The sequence below is a fragment of the Clinocottus analis genome, unplaced genomic scaffold, assembly GCF_023055335.1.
Source record: "Clinocottus analis isolate CAN_PGR_092001 unplaced genomic scaffold, fCliAna1.0.p SCAF_9, whole genome shotgun sequence".
In the NCBI taxonomy this organism is placed as follows: Eukaryota; Metazoa; Chordata; class Actinopteri; order Perciformes; family Cottidae; genus Clinocottus; species Clinocottus analis.
In genome coordinates, this window is record NW_027176251.1 from 13,889,837 (window position 1) to 13,899,042 (window position 9,206).

General features: G+C 41.1%; 8 non-coding genes across 8 annotated transcripts; all 8 read right to left on the reverse strand.

The window, feature by feature from the left end:
* Positions 1–1,666: 1,666 nt before the first annotated feature.
* On the reverse strand, positions 1,667–1,739 carry trnav-uac (transfer RNA valine (anticodon UAC)). The gene has a single exon. It is a non-coding gene; the product is annotated as a tRNA-Val (tRNA).
* Positions 1,740–2,109: 370 nt separating this feature from the next.
* On the reverse strand, positions 2,110–2,182 carry trnav-uac (transfer RNA valine (anticodon UAC)). The gene has a single exon. It is a non-coding gene; the product is annotated as a tRNA-Val (tRNA).
* Positions 2,183–2,558: 376 nt separating this feature from the next.
* trnav-uac (transfer RNA valine (anticodon UAC)) lies at positions 2,559–2,631 on the reverse strand. Its single transcript has one exon. It is a non-coding gene; the product is annotated as a tRNA-Val (tRNA).
* A 378-nt stretch (positions 2,632–3,009) lies between these two features.
* Positions 3,010–3,082, reverse strand: trnav-uac (transfer RNA valine (anticodon UAC)). Its single transcript has one exon. It is a non-coding gene; the product is annotated as a tRNA-Val (tRNA).
* Positions 3,083–3,457: 375 nt separating this feature from the next.
* trnav-uac (transfer RNA valine (anticodon UAC)) lies at positions 3,458–3,530 on the reverse strand. Its single transcript has one exon. It is a non-coding gene; the product is annotated as a tRNA-Val (tRNA).
* A 377-nt stretch (positions 3,531–3,907) lies between these two features.
* On the reverse strand, positions 3,908–3,980 carry trnav-uac (transfer RNA valine (anticodon UAC)). Its single transcript has one exon. It is a non-coding gene; the product is annotated as a tRNA-Val (tRNA).
* A 368-nt stretch (positions 3,981–4,348) lies between these two features.
* trnav-uac (transfer RNA valine (anticodon UAC)) lies at positions 4,349–4,421 on the reverse strand. The gene has a single exon. It is a non-coding gene; the product is annotated as a tRNA-Val (tRNA).
* Positions 4,422–4,731: 310 nt separating this feature from the next.
* Positions 4,732–4,804, reverse strand: trnav-uac (transfer RNA valine (anticodon UAC)). Its single transcript has one exon. It is a non-coding gene; the product is annotated as a tRNA-Val (tRNA).
* Positions 4,805–9,206: the final 4,402 nt, after the last annotated feature.

Genomic DNA, 9,206 nt, shown 5'->3' on the forward strand with positions numbered 1-9,206 from the left:
TTTGTCATGTTGTAGAGGTCGCTCGCAAATCGCCTGGCGCAGACCGAATCCGCTCAGCTTAAGGCAAACACGTGGCGCGAAGAGAGAGTCCCATCTGACTGGTGGTGCTGATGGTGCTGAGAGTGCTGGTGGTGCTGGTGCTCCCCCTCGGGCTCACTCATACTGTGTTTCGTAAACAGGAGACAAACAGACAGAAGAGATACAGTATGTATTAGAGCCAGGCTGATGGCGTTCATTTCAATCGCGGCCAATTTATTCTCCCAAATAAAACAAGCACTAATCTAATAATGACAAGGAGGGGAAATTGCTTCTCACCAGCGCTCCGTCACACAGACAAACACTCTGCGAAACAAGCATGTGTGTGTGTGTGTGTTTCTGTGTGTGCTTTTGCATACATGTGGAAGAAATACGAGCACAAGTGTGTTGCCTCCTTTCCGATGGTGTGTGTGTGCACAGACTTTGCAGTAAGACAGGGTTAACTCGTGCGTCACTACACGTGCACACATACTTAAATTATTTTATTAAAGTAAGTAGAAAAAAGTCGAAAGACCAGAATGGAAAACACTCCATTACAAGTAGAACTGCCATCTGTCTTGGCCACTTGGAAACTTTCAATGAACATTTTTGGAAAATGTTTGATTATGTTGTGTTTTATATATTTGTGTTTCCTTGTCTGATAATCCTTTAAATACAATAAATCAAAACAGGTATTAGTATAACTGGTAAAATGTAGGCATCTACAGTTAAGGTATCAAGTGTGAAGAAAGGTCCCCTTCAGACTTTAATTATTGAAGAATGATTAATGGCTATTGAATGCAAATCGACACCCTGGGATTCATTCTCAAACCGCTTTGTAGTCCACATTGAAATAAGACTTCATGACACAAAATATGGTTTCTATTCTTCAAATGTTTGCGTTTTTAGAGTAAGAAAATACTAACCAAACAACGCTAATATTCTACAGTGCAGTTCCACTACAGGTCATGAAATAGGCCCAACATTTTAATCCAGTAAATTGTGGTTCATGTATTTCAATATTAACTATCTTTTGTATCTTTCGGCCATGTTTTTTGTCAACATGGACAAAATTACCTAACAAAACAAAATATTGTCAAGTTCATGAAAACTATCACGGTTGGATTTAAAATAAGTTTAGTTTGGGCAACAATAGATGAGGAGGGAAACTTGTCCCTTCACAAAAATCGAACAATGCTCAGTCAGGTGGCTTAAAGTCCTGCGGTAGTTAACTCCAGTTACTGCCAATGGATTCAGAGCCTTTCTGGAGGATCAGCATTCAAAACGTCACTTAAGGCTCTAAACCATACAGTTTGGAAAACTTAGTGACTGCTCGAGGAGGCATTAACAGGAAATAATAAAAGTATAGGAACTCATTTGGGGTTCATACAACACGGACCAAGAGGATCTGACTCTGGGGATTGAACCTATGACCTTCTCTGCGTTAAAGACATCAACACTTTCTTGCTGGAATTAGATACTTTTGGATCAAGTGTTCTATACTGTGATAGGGAGGAGATTTAACAAGTCTTGAGTGTGTTTTTAAGTTGGAGGGGTATTATAATCTATTAAATTGTTCTTTTTTCTGAAGAATAGAACACTGTTTTCAAATCTTCAGTATCGCGTGTAAATAAGACTTAAGTAAGATTTCTGGTTCCACTGGGGATTGAACCCAGGACCTTCTGCGTGTAAAGCAGACGTGATGACGACTACACTATGGAACCTCTGTGAATGTAAAGCTCCTACTGAACTCCAAGGAAGATTCAAAGTCATTCTAATAATTCGGCTTTAATCAGTTTTTAGCAATCTTGCATTTTTTTTCCAACTGTTGTTAGTGAGGTGGTAACATTAATGAGTTTTGACTCTGGGGATTGAACCCATAACCTTCCCTGTGACAAAGACTTGGACACTTTCTTGCTAGACTTAGATACTTTTGGATCAAGTGTTCTGTACTCTCATTGGGGTGACATTTGGCCAGTGTAGACTGTGTTTTTTAGTTGGAGGGGTATTCTAATCTATCAAATTGTTATTTTTCCTCAAGAATGAACCACTGTTTTCAAATCTTCAGTATCACGAGTTAATAAGAGAGAGCTCTGGTTCCACTGGGGATTGAACCCAGGACCTTCTGCGTGTAAAGCAGACGTGATGACGACTACACTATGGAACCTCTGTGAATGTAGAGCTCCAACAGAAATCCAAGCAATTTTCAGTCATTCTAATAATTCGGCTTTAATCACTTTATAGCAATCCTGAATTTATTTACTTTACAACTGTTGTTAGTGAGGTGGTAACATTAATGAAATTTGACTTTGGGGATTGAACCCATAACCTTCCCTGCAAGAAACAACTTGGACACTTTCTTGCTAGATTTAGATAGTTTTAGATCAAGTGTTCTATACTCTCATTGGGGTGACATTTGGCCAGTGTAGACTGTGTTTTTTAGTTGGAGGGGTATTCTAATCTATAAAATTGTTCTTTTTTCTCAAGAATAGAACACTGTTTTCAAATATTCTTTAGTATCACATGTCAATAAGATATATTCCTGGTTCCACTGGGGATTGAACCCAGGACCTTCTGCGTGTAAAGCAGACGTGATGACGACTACACTATGGAACCTCTGTGAACAGACCGCTAACAGAGCTCCAAGGAAGATTGAAAGTCATTCTAATAATTTGGCTTTAATCACTTTTTAGCAATCCTCCATTTGTTTACTTTACAACTGTTGTTAGCGAGCTGGTAACGTTAATGAAATTTGACTCAGGGGATTGAACCCATAACCTTCCCTGTAATAATGACTTGGACACTTTCTTGCTAGATTCAGATAGTTTTGGATCAAGTGTTCTGTACTCCAATTGGGGGGACATTCGGCTAGTGTAGACTGTGTTTTTTAGTTGGAGGGGTATTCTAATCTATCAAATTGTTGTTTTTTTTCCTCAAGAATAGAACACTGTTTTCAAATATTCTTCAGTATCACGAGTTAATAAGACAGAGTTCTGGTTCCACTGGGGATTGAACCCAGGACCTTCTGCGTGTAAAGCAGACGTGATGACGACTACACTATGGAACCTCTGTGAATGTAGAGCTCCTACAGAACTCAAAGGAAGATTCAAAGTCAATCTAATAATTCAGCTTTAATCAATTTTTGACAATCTTGCCTTTGTTGACTTCCCCACTGTTGTTAGCTAGGTGGTAACATTAATGAGTTTTGACTCTGGGGATTGAACTCATAACCTTCCCTGTAATAACAAGTTGGACACTTTCTTGCTAGATTTGGATACTTTTGGATCAAGTGTTCTATATTCTCATTGGAAGGACATTTGGCAACTCTCGACTGTTTTTAAGTTGGAGGGTTATTATAATCTATCAAATTCTTCTTTTTTTTCAAGAATAGAACACTGTTTTCAAATCTTCTTCAGTATCGTGTGTCAACAAGATATATTCCTGGTTCCACTGGGGATTGAACCCAGGACCTTCTGCGTGTAAAGCAGACGTGATGACAACTACACTATGGAACCTGTGTGAATGTAGAGCTCCAACAGAACTCCAAGGAAGATTCAAAGTCATTCCAATAATTCAGCTTTAATCAATTTATGACAATCTTGCATTTGTTGACTTCCCCACTGTTGTTAGCAAGGTGGTAACATTAATGAGTTATGACTCTGGGGATTGAACCCATAACCTTCTCTATGATAAAGACTTGGACACTTTCTTGCTAGATTTAGACACTTTTGAATCAAGTGTTCTATACTCTCATTGGGGGGACATTTGGCCAGTGTAGACTGTGTTTTTTAGTTGGACGTGTATTATAATCTATCAAATTGTTCTGTTTTCTCAAGAATAGAACACTGTTTTCAAATCTTCTTCAGTTTCGCATGTAAATAAGAGATACTCCTGGTTCCACTGGGGATTGAACCCAGGACCTTCTGCGTGTAAAGCAGACGTGATGACGACTACACTATGGAACCTCTGTGAATGTAGAGCTCCAACAGAACTCCAAGCAATTTTCAGTAATTCTAAAAATTCAGCTTTAATCACTTTTTAGCAATCCTGCATTTGTTTACTTTACAACTGTTGTTAGTGAAGTAACATTAATGAGTTTTGACTCTGGGGATTGAACCCATAACCTTTTGTATGATAAAGACTCAAACACTTTTTTGCTAGATTTAGATACTTTTGGATCAATGGTCTATAATCTCCTTGGAAGGACATTTGGCAACTCTCGACTGTGTTTTTAAGTTGGAGGGGTATTCTAATCTATCAAATTGTTCTTTTTTCTCAAGAATAGAACACTGTTTTCAAATCTTCAGTATCACAAGTTAATAAGACAGAGTTCTGGTTCCACTGGGGATTGAACCCAGGACCTTCTGCGTGTAAAACAGACATGATGACGACTACACTATGGAACCTACGTGAACAGACCGCTAACAGAACTTGAAGGAATTTTCAAAGTCATTCCAATAATTCGGCTTTAATGCATTTTTAACAATCTTGCATTTGTTGACTTCCCTACTGTTGTTTGCGAGGTGGTAACATTAATGAGTTTTGACTAAGGGGATTGAACCAATAACCTATACTCTCATTGGATGGACATTTGGCAACTCTCGACTGTTTTTAAGTTGGAGGGTTATTATAATCTATCAAATTGTTCTTTTTTTTCAAGAATAGAACACTGTTTTCAAATCTTCTTCAGTTTCGCATGTAAATAAGACATATTCCTGGTTCCACTGGGGATTGAACCCAGGACCTTCTGCGTGTAAAGCAGACGTGATGACGACTACACTATGGAACCTCTGTGAACATAGAGCTCCAACAGAACTCAAAGGAAGATTCAAAGTCATTCTAAAAATTTGTCTTTTATCACTTTTTAGCAATCCTGCATTTGTTGACTTTACAACTGTTGTTCGCGTGGTGGTAACATGAATGAAATTTGACCCTGGGGATTGAACCCATAACTTTCCCTGTGATAAAGACTTGGACACTTTCTTGCTAGATTTAGATACTTTTGGATCAAGTGTTCTATACTCTCATTGGGAGGACATTTTGCAACTCGAGACTGTGTTTTTAAGTTGAAGGGGTCTTATAAGTTCTTTTTTCTCAAGAATCGAACACTGTTTTCAAATCTTCTTCAGTATTGCGTGGAAATAAAACAGATTTCTGTTTTTTACTAAGATGGACAGCACCTTACCCAGATAAAAACCAGCTATTTGTTCTTGAAGTGTACTGCAAGACAACACAGAGAGAACACAGAGAAACGGCACCTTTGCTCCATCAGCTGTTCAGTTTTACACTGCGCGAGCAAATGACCCCCGACTCCAGAGGTTAAAGCTGCTGCCAGGAACTTTCATCTTGTGATGATTGTGGCAGCCCCTGTGAACAAAAGTGATAGTATATTGAGACCGTTTCATCACCTGTTTAAAGTTCAGTAGCTTTAACTAACAGCACAGAAACATTATAAGCAACATCAATGTACAATATAAACAGACTACCTATTGCTAATTGCACTTAGCATCCACAGATGCTTTTCCAAACTATTTAAACCAAAAAGTACATCATATCAGTAAGGATTTTAATCATCATTACTATACTTTTTGGTACAACATATATAATTTAGGGAAAGTTCTTCCTGCTGCTTGAGTTTAAGCACAATCTTTTTTTAAATTATTTTTATAAATACGGCATTTCCCAACGTGCATGGAAATACTCTGGTTCTTTGAAGATGTACATTATTTGAGTCACTTTACTTTACCTCTGCTCACAAACAGAATCTCATGCCGCTCAGCTGTCTTCCATCTCATTGCTTCCTCCTCTCCCTTGACGACGTGCGATTTTCAAAAATAGTGCAACCATGTCAAGACGACCCGCCTGAATCTGTCTCTTTGACATGCCTCCTCTGTGGTCTGCCCTCACACGTGATGTTGTGTGTGACCATGTGTGTGTGTTTCATGCATGTCAGGGCTGGATCAGGTTGGTAAAGTGTGTGTGTGTGTGTGTGTGTGTGTGTGTGTCTCATTCCCTCGACGCGCCTCACACGGAGAGGCAAAGGACTACAGCAGAGCTGACAGTGCATGACTAAATGCTGCCATGTGAACCCGCCTGAATGGAGCTGACTGCTCCAATGAGGCAGGGCAGAGGAGACAAAGCACATGTGGGCGAGGGGAACGGGGAGCGGTGAAGGAGGCCGGGCTGGATGTGTCAATCTTCCCCGCTCGCGGGACAAGGAAACTTTGTGTCGGGGCTAAAGGATGGGAAACATTGCCGTTGACCTGGGCCAGCGTGGGACACTGAAAAACCGGAACTATTGTTCCTTGATTTGGTTTTTGAGGGCATTTTTGTTGCTTTTGGAGGGACGGGAAGCGCAGTGACAGTGAGCTTGATGGATGTCTGCGCCCTTGCCCTCTAACACCTGCGGACGATTATTCTTTAGTGCCGTGGCACTTTTTGGGGGTTTTGCTGGAAATTGGTGAAGAAAAGAAAAAGAAAAAAAGAGGAGAGGTTTGATACTTCATCTGATGGGCCTATTGTTCACAAAACAAAAACATCCAGAGACAGGAAACTCTCTCACAAGCTGAGGTCTAGTTCTACATTGTCATCTCTTGAGACCAGTTTGTTCCCTGCCTTCATGAATCTATTTCAGCACAGGCGCTGGAAAAAAGCTTTGCAGTTTTGGGAAATTTTCCGTCATAGACCTTCTCTGCTTCACGTCAAATCAAGCGGTGGTGTTTGAGGCCACAGTTTGGGCAAACCCGCAGTGAACTAATCAATCATTTAATTCAGTTTTCTCGCTTAAAATTAGCTAATTATCCTAAAGCCCGGTGGAATCATCCATCATGCTGAGGATTCTGATTGGGCGCCACTGCACTCCGGTTATTCCTAAAAAGGGCTTGATTGGTAAGAGGAGAGGGGGACGACTGCCCGCGGAGAAAAAACAAATAACCTCTTATTACTGGTTCGAAATAATTAATGGCACTTTAGGCTTTTTCATGCTTAAGTGGGAAATTACAGCCATGGATGTATTTAGCTTATGCATAAGCTGAATACATCCATGAACATTGCAAGTGGGCACGTTATAAGTTATAAGGTCGGCTATATGCAAAGGACACAGAAATGAAGACTTAAACTCAGCAACACAAAGGAAGACAAAAACGGCTCTGCGCTTCACCTGAATGAGAGATGAAAAAACCTGCTGAACTGACACTTTTTGTATTATTAAAAAGCGAACGCGCAGATTAACTTCATGTATTATTCAGTTTTGATAGATAAGGGAAGTTAGGTTCATCGCAATGTGTGCGTTCGTATTGCATTCTTTTTCCTTGGCACCAAATAATGCGGTATGATTTTTCTTTATTTTTTTCCGTCATATAGAGCGTGCTCCATACTGACACGCTGCTATGTCAATCTCATTAGCAGAGGCGCGGGAGATTGCGCCGCCGCATGCTCGGCCGGCAGTGGACACCGCTTTGGTTTTAAAACGTTGCCGTTTTCCTTGCGAGTATTTTGGTTTATTCATCATTTTGAAGCAAACAACCAATTATGTAAATGGAGCTCAAAAGCAACCCATTCAGCAGATTTCAAATGGCCTTTTCCCTGTCATCTCTCAGCGTCTGCTGTGCTCTTTGTGTAGTTTTGATAAATCAAGCAAAGCTACGGGCCATGCATCACTCCGTGTCGTCTGTCAGCAGGAAATGAATGGTTACTCGGAGCTTTACTCCGGGCTTTTGTATCCCGTACCCTCTGACAACGGCTGCCACGGGACAGAGCAGGCAAACTGAGGCCAGCAACAAAGAAAAATCAGATTAAGAGTCTCCTCTGAGAAATTCATCTGCGATATTAACATCTGATATCTGAAGCATGGCTGCGTCTGTGCACATCGGGACAAAGTACCCTTTAAATTATCCCAGGACGTGCCACCGAGTCTGTATGGGTAAGTAAAAGCAGGAAAATCGATAGAAACACTGGGAGGGAAAATGAGGGAAAGCAGATTCATGGAGCAGTCCACTAAAAATAGATTACAAAAAAAACACAACCCAACAGAGTAGATTGGAGCCAGGCAGTTCAGGGCCAGAATCTCCTGAGCCTCCTGAGTCTCCTTACGCCCTCCGTAGGCCTTTAAATCCCTGACCATGCAGAGCAGGCGGACGCCAGCCGCCGGCAGCGTGCCGCTCCCCTTCCATCTTATCGTCCATTTCCACTCGCGTCCTTGGAAGGTCACGCAGGCTTCACGTCCAACTCCTCTCCCATTCCTCCGCCCCGTCTCTAATCCAAGTGTCAACATTGGCCTCGGAGCGCTTGTCAAACACACAAATGAAGCATGCCCATATGGTTGGACGGCGCGCACCCATAGATAGATACAGCTCCCTCACGCTCACACACACACACACACACACGCACACAGATGGATCCTCTGACAGTGCTTTCCACATAAAGTGACCAGAACATATGCCCGTCAGCACACATTGGCAATTAAGGGACAGATTGTGACAGGAGACAGTTGGGGCCCCTTTTTTTCTCTTCCAAGCACTGATAAACGTCTCCATCTTAACAAGAGATCTATTCTTCTATTGAGCCTTAAAGCGACTCCATCATGAGACTTCACCGTGGGCACCATTTACCCACTATATTCATCAAAGATCTTCCATAAAAGGCGTCGTTAATTCTGGTTCGGTAGAGATAAAAAAAAATATATGCTGCTCATCAGGCTAGTTTTTCAATGTAATTTTCTAATAGTTAGTCAGGACTACTTAGATAAGTTCTCCTACTGCAGCATCCAAAGAAGTGGCGGCCTGTCCACCTCACTTATAAGTACGTAAAATACTCCTCAATAGCTTTTAGGGGGAGGAGCTTACTTTGTGAGACAAACAGAGCCAAATGCTAACGTCATAATGCTAACACGCATGTTAAAGGTTGACAATGTTCACTATCTTAATTTAGCAAATTAGCACGCTCACCGTTGCTAATTAGTACAAGTGTTGGGGCTGATTTGCAGGTATATAGTTAAGAAACAAAGTGTAAATATTCAACTTTCGACCTGATAGTGGCGCTACATGAGGAAACCTTGAAATCATAAAATCAGTGGCAATTGATCAAGTAGACTTTGAGGTATTTAAATTAATGAATGAAGACGTTGGCCTGCTTGTGGCTGACAGACTGACCGCACCATCACTGGAGCAGCACCTCTGTCTCTGCCTCAACGT